Here is a 14,805-nt window from a genome sequence, read left to right on the forward strand (position 1 = left end):
TTTTGACTAAATCGACTTAAAATGCGCTAACTTACAGAATGCATGCAAAGTTCAGGGTTATATATTCGTATAAAATTGCTCACTCGTCAATCAACAGACCCCGCTTGCCACAACCCGAGCCGATTCCAGCTTTAATGGAAACCGCGACGTGACGCGACGCCACGACGCATGCGCACGGCCAGCCCCAGCAGCGCCTCATGATGCTCGCAGAGCCGATTCCACCTTTCGTAGAAACCGCGACGCACACGCCGACGCATGCGCACAGCCGGCCCCAGCAGCGCCTCACGATGCTCGCTGAGCCGATTCCACCTTTCGTGTAACCGCGACGCACACGCCGACGCATGCGCACAGCCGGCCCCAGCCGCGCCTCACGATGCTCACAGAACCGATTCCACCTTTCGTAGAAACCGCGACGCACACGCCGACGCATGCGCACGGCCGGCCCCAGCAGTGACACCAACCGCAGCCACAGGGCAGGGCTGTCACTTCCATTTAGGAGCGCGCCAACCACATCATCAAGAAAAATCAGCATCCTGGAGGCTTTGGTGTTACTGCTTCGTATCCTCTATCCAGCATTAGGGTAAAAAAATATGGACAGCCTAATTATGCAGCGTGGAAAGAGAAGGGGGACATTATGGTCAAGGCTGCACCATCTTTCTCTCAAAGGGTGTGTTATACCATGGGCGCTGGAAGCAGACCCGAATGCAAGGCACAGACACTGAAGTACTAGGAACAGGCCAAGGTTTGTCAAGAAAGCAAGGGGAGTCAGGAAGAAACGACGCTGGACATGGACACAGACCCTGGAGGAGACAAGGACACCGGGCCTGGGCTAGGACTAAGACCAGAAAAGCGGGACCAGGACAAGGAACTTGGAACTAGGAGCCTGGGCTAGGACTCTGAGCCAGAGACTGGACAGGGACCCGGAACCTGGGTCTTGACTTGGGCTCGGACCCCGGATCTAGGCGAGGACAAAACGTGGCTACAGGACTGGACGAGGAACACCTGCACAGGACGAGGCACATGGACAGGACGAGAACACAAAGCTTTGACTTGGACAGGATGAGGTTCTTGGACTAGGCTTAGACAAGATGAGGTTCTAGGACTTGGCTTGGACTAGACGAGGTTCTTGGACGTGGCTTGGAGTAGACAAGGTTCTTGGACGTGGCTTGGACTGGAGACTCCTGGACTGGACGAGAGACTCCTGGACAGGACGAGGGAACTCCAGCACAGGACCGAAGAATCTCCAGCACCGGACCAAGGAATCTCCAGTACCGGGCTGGGTGAGGTACTGCTGAGCTGGGTGAGGTACTCCAGGGCAGGACATGGAACTCTACGCCAAGTCTTGGTTCTTAGACTAGGCTAGGCTCAGCTCTTGGACTCAGCTCTGTTAGGCCCTTGGGTATGGAGCCGGGACTCCTTCTTGGAGCGCGGGGCCAGAACCCTTTCTAGGACGCAGGGCCGGGATGACTGCCAAGGATACTTGCCGAGGGAAACTGCCAAGGTAACTGTCAGGAATCTGTATGGGGAGGGGAGGGGAACAGTCCAGGCCAAAGGAGCTGAATCCCGAAGCTATTTATGTAGCCAGCCCGAAACTAGAATCAGGTGCCTCGATTAAGGAGCCCAACAGAACTGGGCAAAACAGGGAAAACCTGGAATACGGATCGATGGACCGGACCGTGAACCAGAATGCAGACTTCACGGACCAGACCATGACAGGGTTCCCCAACGGGTCACTGGGTTGTCTAGTTTTGCCTAAAATTCAACCTTCCAAAGTAAATCACTTTACACACTTCTGGGTTGAACTCCATCGGTATATGTCGTGAAATTTGTCCATTGTGAAAATTTGCAGTACAATGCAATACATAATAATAGAAAAATGTGAATTACTGTAAAAATATATATACTGTATATTAAATAGTTCAATTAAATAAGTAGAGCAAAAATGGAAATAAAAAAGTAGTGAGGTAGTGTTCATGGGTTCAATGTCCATTCAGGAATCGGATGGCAGAGGGGAAGAAGCTGTTCCTGAATCGTTAAGAGTGTGCCTTCAGGCTTCTGTACCTCCTTCCTGATGGTAGCATGCCCAAGGCATGACCTGGTTCAGGGGAAACATAAAATCCACTCACTGGCCAATCCTGGCCTACTATACTTGAGGCTATATCAGACTTGCACTATTTTTCTTGACTTCAGATTGATAAATCAGTTCATGTGTTCATCACGTAAACTTTCAAAATGTCAGTCTGGTTGTGCAAATACAAAACAACCACAGAGTAGAATGGAAATGCACAACTCGATAAGGCAGAGTTTTGCAGAAGGAATAGATAGTGTGTAGTGCAGTTTATATGTATCATCTGGGAGGTACCAGGCACTAAATTAGGGAACAGTTTCTTTGTGCATTGAGGGAACTGGATCAATTAGTCAGAAGAGAGTGGAAGAGCATAAATCTGGCTCAGGATTGGAAAATGGTCAGATTCAGACTGCAACAGTAATCTGAATCAAAAGGCAGAAGTTATTCTAATGGCTAAATTCCTCCCTTTTAATAAATTTATTAAATTCCCCTCCTGCAATTATATGTCTTTTGTTAAAACAATCAAGTGGGGTTTTCATTGTTGTGCATTCCAATATACTCATGGGTCTTCGTTAACAGAGAGAGCTACAGTGTCTATAAAAAAAGTATTCAATCCCTTAAAAGTGTAAATGTTAATTGTTTTACAATATTGAATCACGGTGAATTTAATTTGGCTTTTTTGACACTGATCAACAGAAAAAGGCTCTTTTGTGTCAAAGTGAAAACAGATTTCTACAAAGTGATCTAAATGAAGTACAAATATAAAACACAAAATAATTGATTGCATAAGAATTCACCCCCTGTCTGTCTGTATCTTGTTTTACGGCGGTTGGCATCCAGCTTAACCGCCACCCTCTGCTTCAGAATATGCACTAGACATATATTCTAAATCCCTTCACCCTATCGTGCACGCGCGCACACACACACACACATACAAACCTACACTTCACCCTCCCATCTTTGACCATCCTAGTATCCTATTCCTGTTTATTCGTCATATTCTATAAAAAACCCCTGTACCCCTTAAAAACACTAAAAATACCCGGACTTGTGCTCTCTCACCCATGCCCAGCAACCCTTTTAATGTGAATTCCTGCACCCCCAACTCCCTTAATTTATTTCTCATCATCTCTCTCTGTATCCCATACTTCCTGCAACACAAAACTACATGTTCTACTGACTCCTCTTCCTGACATTCCTCACACAATCCTGTCTGGTGTTTCCCTATCATTTTCAATGTTTTGTTTAATGCACAATGCCCCAGCCTTAACCTAGTCCACACAGTTTCCTCTCTTCTGTTTCCATTACCTACCCTAGTAACTGCAACACTCTTTTGTATTTGATATAAATGCCTCCCTTTCCCCTCCCTATCCCATCTTTCTTGCCACATTCGGTTGACTTTTTCCCAGATTACACACTTAACCTCTGCTTTACTGATACTAATGTGCATTTCCACATTTTCTTTCTTTAACGCCCTCTTTGCCAACTCATCCACCCTCTCATTCCCCTTCACCCCTACATGTGCTGGAACCCATAGAAATTTTACCTGACCTCCCTGATTTGCAATTCTCGTAACTAACTGAAGGACTTCATAAAGTACATCTTGCCGACTGTTTGTGTGAAAAGACCTTAAACTTGCTAGAACTGAGGATGAATCTGAACATATCAATGCTTTGGCTTGTCTGGCTTTCTGCACCCATTGCAACACAACCAACTCTGCCAGCATCTCCACTGTAAACACCCCTAACTTATTAGATGTTCTTCTGCTGATTCCAATTTCTTTTGCTGGTATTACCACCCCAAATCCTGTCACTCCTGTTTCAGGCTCCTTCGCACCATCCGTACAAATGTGAGTATAATCACTATACTCTTCCATCACATGACAGTTAAATGCATTTACCAAATCTGTTTTATATCTTTATTTCCTTTTTACCTCTAACAAATGCCAGTCTATGTCAGGCCATACAAGCTTCTATGGAGCTACAACCGGATAAACTACTGAAGGAAATTCACCCCCCCCCCTTTAATATGACACACCAAATCATCACCAGTGCAGCCAGTTGGTTTTAGAAGCCACATAATTAATTAAATTGAGATCACCTGTGTGCAGTCAAGGTGTTTCAATTGTTTGTAGTAAAAATACACCTGTATTTGGAAGGTCCAACTGCTGGTGAGTCAGTATCCCGCCCAAAGTCACGAAGACAAAAGAACACTCCAAGTAACTCTGTGAAAAGTTTATAGAAAAAGCACAAGTCAGGAGATGGATGCAAGAAAATTTCCAAGTCACTGAATATCCCTTGGAATACAGTTAAGTCAAACATCAAGAAATGGAAAGAACAGCAACAAAACTACCAGGAGCAGGCTATCCTCAAAAACTGAGTGACCATGCAAGAAGGGGACTAGTGAGGGAGGCCACTAAGAGACCTATGACAGCTCTGGAGGAGTTACAAGCTTCAGTGTCTGAGATGGGAGAGACTATGCATACAACAATTGTTGCCTACGTGTTTCACCAGTTGCATCTTTATGGGAGAGTGGCAAAGAGTAAACCACTGTTGAAAAAAACTCACATGAAATCTTGGTTAAAAGAACTGGAAGAAGGTTCTATGATCTGATGAAACCAAAATTGAGCTTTTTGGCCATCAGACTAAATGCTATGTTTGGCATAAGCCAAACACCACACATCATCAAAAACATCATCTCTACCATGAAGCATGGCGGTGGCTGCATCATGCTATGGGAATACTTCACTGCAGCAGGCTCTGGAAGGCTTGTGAATGTAGAGGGTAAAATGAATGCAGCAAAATGCAGGGGGAAACCTGATGCAGTCTGCATGAGAATGGCAACTTGGGAGAAAATTTGTTTTCCAGCAAGGCAATGACCCCAAGCATAAAGCCAAAGCTACACAGGAATGGCTTAAAAACAACAAAGTTAATATCATAGAGTGGGCACATCAGAGTCCAGACATCAATCCAATTGAGAATTTCTGGCTGGACTTGGCAAAGGGCTGTTCACTCAATCCCCATGCAATCCGACAGAGTTTGAGCAGTTTTGTAAAGAAGAATGGAGAAACATTGCAGTGTCCAGATTGGCAAAGCTGATGGAGACCTATCCCCACACACTCGAAGCTGTAACTGCTGCTAAAGGTGCATCTACTAAATACTGACTTGAAGCAGGTGAATACTTATACAATCATTTTTTGTGCTTTAATTTGTATTCAATTTGGATCACTTTAATAATTTATTTACTAAAGAGAGACAGCAGCCACTGGAAATCTAGAGTAACACACACAAAATGATGGGGGAACTCAGGTCAGGTAGTGTCTGTGAAGAGAAATGAACAGTCCCCATGAAGGATCTCAGCCCAAAGTATCAAATCTCCATTTGCCTCCATAGATGCTGCCTGACCTGCTGAGTTCCTCCAGTGTGTGTAATTCATTAAAGAGTCAGCCTTTTATTGAAGCATTGTGCAATAGCAACTGCTATTTCTTCCCACTTTTAATGTTCCTTTCAAATCTCCCTCCCACTGCTTGCACCAAATGTTTTTTTTCTAACTCCAATGGAAAGACTACACACAAAGATGGACAAGCAACGAATGTGCAAAAAAAAAGACAAAATGTGCAAATAAATAGATAATATTGAGAACATGAGTTGAGAGTCCTTGAAAATGAGTCCATTGATTGTGGAATCAGTTCAGTGTTGAAGTGAATGAAGTTATCCACGCAGGTTTGGGAGCCTGTTGGTTGAAGGGCCATCACTGTTCCTAAGCCGGTGGTGTGGGATCTAAGGTCCCTGTACTTCCTTCCTTCAGCAGTGAAAAGAGAGCATAGCCAGGATGATGGGGGTGCTTGATGGAAGTAATAGGTTAGTTGGGTACAACTACAGAAGCACTGTGATCCATTGCAGTATTCTGCAGTGACTATTAAACTGGCTAAAATCCAACAAAACCTCTTCAAAGGCTTTCAGCTGGTCCATACTTGCCTGAGTTTACAGATGACCTGCTGGAGGAACTCAGCAAGCTGCATCTGTAGGAGAAATCTGCCAACGTTTCAGGATGAAACCCTGAAGGACAGAGAATGGAGAGGGGAGATGATCAGTATAAAGAGGAGAGGGGAAGTGATGAGACAGGAGCCCAAGGTGGTCGGCCACCTGCCCACAGCACGTCTTTCCGTCTTGCAAATGACACATTTCACTAAGTTTCAATGTACATGTGAAAAGTAAATCTGTATCTGGTGGACTGACAAGAGGTGTAAGACAACAGGTAGGTTGTGCCAAATCAGGAAGGGGGAATTACTGGGCTATTGTTTTTTATTTGGGTGAAGGCCTATGAGGGAAAATATGAACAGTTTTTAGGTCAACTGAAATTCTACAGGGAAGAATCTTGTCTGACTGGGGATGGGTTTCTGTACCTAACAGACATCTCATTGTTCAAACTGACCAGTAACTAATGATAGTTTGCAGCGGTCTGTTGTGCAGAGGCACTTGGAGTGCTTGTGCATGAATTGCAAAAGGTTGGTTTGCAGGTGCAACAGGTTATAAGGCCATCAAACATGGGAGAGGAATTAGGCCATCGAGACTGTTCCACCATTCCATCATGGCTGATTTATTATCCCTCTCAACCCCATTCTCCTGACGCCGCACCCTCCCCCATAATCTTTGACACCCTGCTTAATCAAGAACTTATCAACCTCCACTTTAAATATACCCATTGACTTGGCCTCCACAACCATTTGAGACAATGATTCACCATTCTCCGGCTAAGGAAGTTCCACCTCATCCCTGCTCTAAAAGATTTTCCCTCTATTCTGAGGCTGTGCCCTCTGCTCCTCGACTCTCCCGCTACATGAAGCATCTTCTTCACATCCACTTTATCCGGATCTTTCAATATTCAGATGGTTTCATTCCCCCCTCATTCATCTAAATCCCAGCAAGTACAGACTCAGAGGCTTTTCATACATTAACCCTTTCATTCCTGGAATCATTCTCATGAACATCCCCTGGACCCTCTCCTATGCCAGCACATCTTTTCGAAGATAAGGGACCCAAAACTCCTCTCAATACCCCAAGTGTGGTCTAACCAATGTCTTAAAATGCCTCAGCATTGCATCTTTGCTTTTACATTCCTAGTCCTCTCAAAATGAATGCTAATGTTGCATTTGCCTTCCTCACCACCAATGCAATCTGCAAGTTTACCTTTAGAGATTCCTGCAGGGTGATTCCCAAGCCCCTTTGCACCTCTAATTTCTGAATTTTCTCCCCATTTAGAAAAGAAGGCAAATGAAATGTTGGACTTCATTGCTAGAGGGATTGAATTTAAGAGCAGGGGGGTTACGCTGCAACTGTACAGGGAACTGGTGAAGCCGCACCTGGAGTACTGTGTGCAGTTCTGGTCTCCTTACTTGAGGAAAGATATACTGGGCTTGGAGGCGGTGTAGAGAAGGCTCACCAGGTTGATTCCAGAGGTGAAGGGTTATGCTCTGATTCCGATTATACTCACTGAATTTCAGAAGAGAGGGATCTTGTAGAAACATATAAAATTATGAAAGGAATATATAAGATAAAGGCAGGGAGTTTGTTTCCACTGGTAAGTGAGACAAGAACCAGGGGACATAGCCTCAAGATTTGGAGGAGTAGATTTAGATTGAAGATGAGGAGAAACTGCTTTTTCCAGAGAGTAGTGAATCAGTGGAATTCTCTGTCCAAGAAAGCAGTAGAGGCCACCTCATTAAACTTATTTAAGACACCGTTAAATAGATGTTTGCATAGCAGGGAAATGAAGGATTTTTGGGAAAAAGCAGGTAGGCAGAGCTGAGTCCAGAGCCAGAACTGCCATGATCTTATTAAATGGCAGAGCAGGCTGGACAGGCCGGATGGCTGACATTTGCTCCTATTTCTTGAGCTCTTCTGTTCATAGGCCCCTTTATAACAGTGAGGGATTGTTCAGATGATTGGGTATCACTTCAATCTATTCATAAAATTAATAATTTCATTGTAGCTGGGACGAAGAAATTTGGAAGATCTGAGTGGTTTACAGTCGAATGTGCTGTTAAACATAGAAAGTCTCTGCATTTGCTACAGGGTGCCACACTGCACTATACTCCTGTCTCGCAAGTTTTATAAAATTCATTAGTACTCCAGCTAAATGCATAACATTTAAATGTAATTTCATTCTGACAAGTTGTAGTATAAAATATCACAGCCTGCCCTCCATTTACAGATTAACTAGGATTATTCCTTTGACAATTGTTTGTACATATTAATTACTTTTTGTTTCCAGCTTGGAGGAAAGGAAGCCTTCAAATTTATGTCAAAACTGAGCAGGATTTAATGGTGTTAATAATTATGAAAACCCATCTTCCTTTTCTAAAATAAATTATTATCTCAGTTCTATTCCCCAATATCCTCTTCACCACACTAAATAAACCATATCAGAATCCGGCTTATTATCACTGCCTTCTATGACATGGAATTTGTTGTTTTGCAGCTGCAGTGCAAAGATATAAAATGATTATAAAATACAAAATAAATAGTGAGAAAAGGAATAATGAGGTCCTGCTCATAGGTTCAGGGACTGCCCAGAAATCTGATGGTGGAGGGGTAGAAGCTGCTACTAAAACGCTGAGCGTGGGTCTTCAAGATCCTGTACCTGATGGTATTAATGGAGAGGGCATGTCCTGTATGGTGAGGGTCCCTGATGATGGATGTCATCTCCCTGAGGCACCAGTTCTTGAAGATGCTCTCAGTGCTGGGAAGGATCGTGCCTGTGATTCACTGGCTGACTCTCCAACCCTCTGCAGTCTCCTGCAATCCCGCGCATTCGAGATTCCAAACCAGGCATGCACTCTTCACCGTGTATCTGTAGGAGGCTCCTGAGACCAGGTGAGGGGTAAGGTGTGAGGGTGGAGGAGGGATGGGATGCAGTGAGCAGCTGGGAGGTGATAGGTGGAAGAGGTAAAGGGTTGAAGAAGGAGGAACCTGGTAGGAGAGGACAGTGGACCATGGAATAAAGGGAAGGTGGTGGAACGGGTGAGGAGAAGAGGGGAGCAGAACGGGATTGGAAATAGAGAGAAGGTGGAGGAGAGAGAAATTACAGGAAATTAGAGAAATTAATATTCATGCCATTAAGTTGCAGGCTACCCAGACGGAATATGGGGTGTTGCCCTTCAACCTGAGAGTACCCCCATCTTGGCAGAAGAGGAGGTCATAGACTGGCATGACTTCACAAATGCCTCAACTGATCAAGGCAAGCATGCCATATTCCTGATGAAGGTCTCAGCCCAAAATGTCAACTGTTTATTCCTCTCCATAGATGCTGCATGACCTGCTGAGTTCCTCCAGCATTTTGTGTGTGTGTTGCTGATCAAACTTGAACACTTTTGGGGAAACCTCCACTAGATACAATAAGCCTAAACCAAATAAAGACATTTTGTAACCACTTTGTTTTCACTTAAGCAGAGTAAAGCAGCCTCTTTAAACAAGAGTTGCAGCAGTGCCGTCTCCTTCTGGAGAGCGTGTGAATATGTACAGCAATTAAGGGCTTATTAGGGTCCTGACATGATGCATAACTTGCCAGTAGTAGCCAAAATAGCCCAGGTCTTCACAGCAAACCCCAGCTGAGAAAAGACCCAGCCATTGTCTTGTCTAATTATTCTGAAAGGGCCTTCTTTTTGTTCCCCTTTGCCATGGTCTGTCCAATTGCTTTTACCAGGCTGCTCCTTGCATCCGTGCTGGAAGTGTGCTAATTAACTGCGAAACGGCCACAGTAATTATGTCAGGTCTGGTTAAAATGACAACAATGTGGAATATTATTTTTAAGCAATGTTTGTGAAAGCCCCAGTTTTGAAATCTCATTAAAGAGGAAACAGTGCATGCAGTAAAACTCAGTGCTCATCATACTTACTTATTTTCCTGATTTTTTTTTTAAACAAGTGTGTGGCTCCTGGGTGATGTAGCCATGCTGTTATTGTGCTAATTACTGGTCTTGAGACAGACCACTGCTCTTGGACTACTGGTTAAGTGAGGTGAGAGCCACTTGCTTTGGGAAATCTCGGCTGGATTCTCAGTTGGTAGTTTATTTAACTCAATAAGTTGTTCAGTCATGGCTAGAGTCCTCGGCCGAAATATCAATTCCTTTCATTGTGCTGAATGACCTGTTGAGTTCTTCCAGCATTTTGTGTGTGTTACGCTGTCAAGTCTGTGCTTTTCTTTCTGTTTTGGATTCCTCCGGGTGTTCTTTTTCTGTTTTGATTCAAACTACTGTAGTATGCTTGTTCCCTTTTGCAGAGTGAATTATCAGCTGCAGGCATGACCTATCGGTTAGGAAGTTTTCTGGACACTGTGCCAGTCTTTTGCAAAGCATCTATGCCTTCAGCTATCTAGGCCCTATGCTCCAAAATTCCCTCTGTTCACCTCTTCTACACCCGTTTCTCCTCATTACAGCAGCCCTTAAAATCTACTTCTTTGATCAACTTGTTTTATTATCTCCTTATGTGACTTGACGTTGAACTTTTGATTGATAATTCTGGCTGTATACATGGGAAAGGATAGTATGGTGAAGAAACCAAGAGAGATGGAACATTTAGTCAAGAGGAAGAAGGAGGATTAGGAAGCAAAATATCATGCAGAGTACTTGAGGTTTATGAGATAGCCAGGAAGGAGCTTAAGAAGGGACTTGGAGAGCTGGAGCAGGAGATAAGAGGGCCTTGGTGAGTAGGATTAAGAAAAACCCCAAAGCATTCGACACGTACATGAGGAATAGAAGGATGACTAGAACAAGGGTAGGATGCTCAGGAATTAAGGGAGAAATATGTGCCTGGAGGCAGAAGAGGTAGGGGAGGTCCTTAATAAATACTTCAGTGTTCACCAGGGAGAAAGAATGTGACGAATGTGCGGACAGCTTGGGACAAACTAACCTGCTGGAGCATGTTGAAGTTAACAGAGAGGTAGTGTTAGAGCTTCTGAAAAGCATTAGGATAGATCATCTCCTGGAGTCCCAGGTTACTACTGGAAATGAGGAAAGAGATTACTGGGTTGTTGACAATGATCTTTGCATCCTCCCTGGCCACAAGAGTGGTAGCAGAGGATTGGAGGATGGCAAATGGTCTGTTGTTCAATAAAGTTAATAAGAATAATCCTGATTTATAGACCAGTGAGTCTTGTTTTGGTAGTAGGGAAACTATTGGAGAGGATTTTTAGGCACCAGATTTGGAGAAGCAGTCTGATTTGGGATAGTCAGCAAGGATTTGAGGATAGAAATGGGAAGGATGATAGAAAACAGTTGAGTTGCAGAACTTCAAGATAATACCTGAGGACAGAGTAGCACAGCTCAACAAAACTACTTTCCGATCTGCATTTGGTTTCTCTCCCCATTCTTTGGAGTCCTCTCTTAGAGTGACAAATACAGAATGGAGAAATAATGCATGAACTGATGTCAGTTCTATATAATACTGGGTGAAATTGGAAATGGAAGCAATTGTACTGCAGTGTCAGAGGCTAGAATGAAGTGAAGTTGATGGAAGGCAAAGACGGTGTACAGGAGTGAGATAGATCAGCTGGTTGAGTGTTGTTGCAACAAACTTGCACTCAACATCAGTAAGGCCAAGGAATTGATTGAAGACTTCAGGAGGAGAAAGTTTGGAGAACACAATCCAGTCCTCATCAAGGGGTCAGGAGTGGAAAGGGTGAGCAAATTCAAGTTCCTGGGTGCCATCATCTCTGAAGGTCTACCCTGGGGCCAATATATGAATGTAATTATGAAGAAGGTATGCCGACAGCTATATTTGATTAGAGGAAATTTGGTATGATATTAAAGACTGTAGCAAATTTCTACAAATGTACCGTGAAGACTACTCTGTCTGGTTGCAGTACTGTCTGGTATGGAGGCTCCAATAGAGTTATAAACTTAGACAGTTCTATCACGGGCATTAGCCTCCCACCGTCGAGGACATATTTAAAAGGTGGTGGCTCAAGAAGGTGGCATCCATCATAGTCATAGTCATACTTTATTGATCCCAGGGGAAACTGGTTATCATTAAGGACCCTCACCATCCAGGACATGCCGGCTCATTACTACCATCAGGCAGGCAATGCAGGAACCCAAAGACGCACACTCAACACTTTAGGAACAGCTTCTTTCCCTCTGCCATCAGATCTCAGAACCGTCCATGAACCCATAAACACAGCCTCATTAGTTTGCTCTTTTTTTACACCACTTTCTTTTAATGTTTCTTGTTGTAAACTTACTGTAATTCTATTATGTATTGTGTATGATGAATTGTACTGCTGTTGTAAAACAACAAATTTCACAACGTGTCAGTTGTAATAAATGTGATTCTGATGAATACAATGAAGGAAATACTGTTACGAAATTTGTTGTTTTTGTGGTAGCAGTACAGTGCAAGACATTAAAAAAGTACTATCAATCATAATAGTAAATAGTGCAAAAGGGAAATAGTAAAGTAGAGTTCATGGAACAGTCAGAAATCTGAAAATAGAGGGGAAGAAGCTGTTCCTAAAATATTGAGTGTTTTCGATAGGCTGCTGTACCTCCTTCCTTTTGGTAGCATTGAGAAGAGGGCATGTTGTATTGAGTTTTATTCAAAACTACGTACAGAAATAATGCTGCAGAAATGGTTAAACTGTCCAATTTCTACTGATAAGGCAGTTGCTGCATAACTGATTACAGCTACAGTCATAGAGCTTGTGTACGATTCCACTCCAGATTAAAGCTCAGATAATTCTCAGACAGTTTAATCCTGATTTTCTATTTCAGGAAGGCCAAGAATGACCATCGCAAATGATTTTTAACAACAAGTTAAAATTATTTTGCATTTAGTGCATAATTCAATTGACTCATGAAGAACATTGAATTCAGCAAAACTTTCTATTTGGTTTCTGCACCTCATTTGTCCTAAACTGTGTTTGGATGAGAGTATCCCTGGAAGAAAGCTTTGCTGTATATGGGAGAAACAAGCAATCTGCTGGAGAAGCTCAGTGGGTCAAGTACCATCTCTGGAGAGAAAAGAACCTATCAATGTCTTGAGTCCAAAACCCTACACCAGGACAGGTGCAGGGTTTCAACCAAAAATCCCACAGATGCTGTTCAATTTACTGAGCTCTTCCAGCAATTTGTTTGTTGCTCTAGCTTCTAGCATCTGCAGTCTCCTGTAAGGCTTCACATCCATAGGATCTCGGTGTGAAGTTTGGGCATCCTTTGAGAGGGAGAAGCACAACTCAGATGTGTCACTATCGCAATGTAATAAAGGGAATTACAGAGGCATGAGAGAGGAGCTTGAAGGGTGACATTGGCAGGGATTACAGCAGAGCAGTAATGTCTGAAGTTTCTTGGAATAGTTCACAAAGCATAGGATGCAAATGTCCCACAATAAAGAAGTTCTCAAATGGCTGTGGTAGGCAATCGTGGCTAACAAGGGAACTTAACAAATGCATAAAAGCCACATGAAAGGCCATATAATGAAGCAAAAATGAGTGGGAAGTTGGATGATTGGGAAGTTTGTAAAATGCATCAAATGGCAGATAAAATGCCATAAGAATGGAAAGGATGAAACCTGAGGGCAAACTAGCCAGTAATATAAAGCAGGATACTAAAAGTTTTTCAGTTATATAAAGAGTAAAAGGAAGGCAAGAGTTAATATTGGACCACTGGAAAATGATGCTAGTGAGGTAGTAATGAGTGACAAAGGAATGGTTGGTGAACTTAATGAGTACTTTGCATTACTGTGCAAGACATTTGCAGTGTGCCAGAGGTCCCATTGCTATTACAAAGGAAAAAGTGCTAGGCAAACTGAAAGGTCTTAAGGTGGATAAGTCACCTGGACCAGATTTTCTATATCCCAGACTTCTGAAAGAAGTTGCTGAAGAGATAGCAGATGCATTGGTCATGATCTTTCAAGACCCACTGCAATTTGCTTATTACTACAATGGGTCAACAGCAGACACAATCTCAATGGTTCCTCACATGGCCTTGGACCACCTGGACAATACAAACACCTGTGTCAGGATGCGGTTCATCAACTATAGTTCAGCATTTAACACCATCATTCCCACAATCCTGATTGATAAGTTACAGAGCCTGGGCCTCTGTACCTCCCTTTGCAATTGGATCCTTGACTTCCTAACCAGAAGACCACAATCTTTTTTATCTTCAGCGGTTTGATTGGGGCACGACTGTGCAAGCACGTGGATGTCAGCCAGTTAGAACAGCGAGAAGAGTTTAAAAGGAGATAGCTTTATAGAGCGGGTGTCAGTGGTGGAGGATTCTCAATGAAACCTACCGAATGTTGAAAGGACTAGATAAAGTAGATGTGGAGAGGATGTCTCCTATAGTGGGGGTGTCCAGAACTAGATGCCACAGCCTCAAAATTGAGGGGTGACATTTTAGAACGGAGGGAAGGAGGAAATTTTTTGTAAGGGTGTAATGAATCCGTGGAATGCTCTGCCACAGACAGCTGTGGAGGCCAAGGTTGTAGGTATATTTAAAGCAAAAATTGATGGTTTCCTGATTGGTCAGGGCATCAAAGGTTATGGCGAGTAGGTAGATATATGGGGTTGAGTGGGATCTGGGATCAGCCATGATGGAATGGCGGAGCAGGCTTGATGGGCTGAATGGCCTAATTCTATGTCTTATGGTCTATGGTAATAGAAGCGAGCTGACATGAATGATGGGCAGAAGAAATAGTTTGGAAGTAGACCTTCCTAACTAATATCTATCTCATCATCGTT

Source organism: Mobula hypostoma, chromosome 1 (assembly GCF_963921235.1).
Source record: "Mobula hypostoma chromosome 1, sMobHyp1.1, whole genome shotgun sequence".
NCBI classification, from domain to species: Eukaryota; Metazoa; Chordata; class Chondrichthyes; order Myliobatiformes; family Myliobatidae; genus Mobula; species Mobula hypostoma.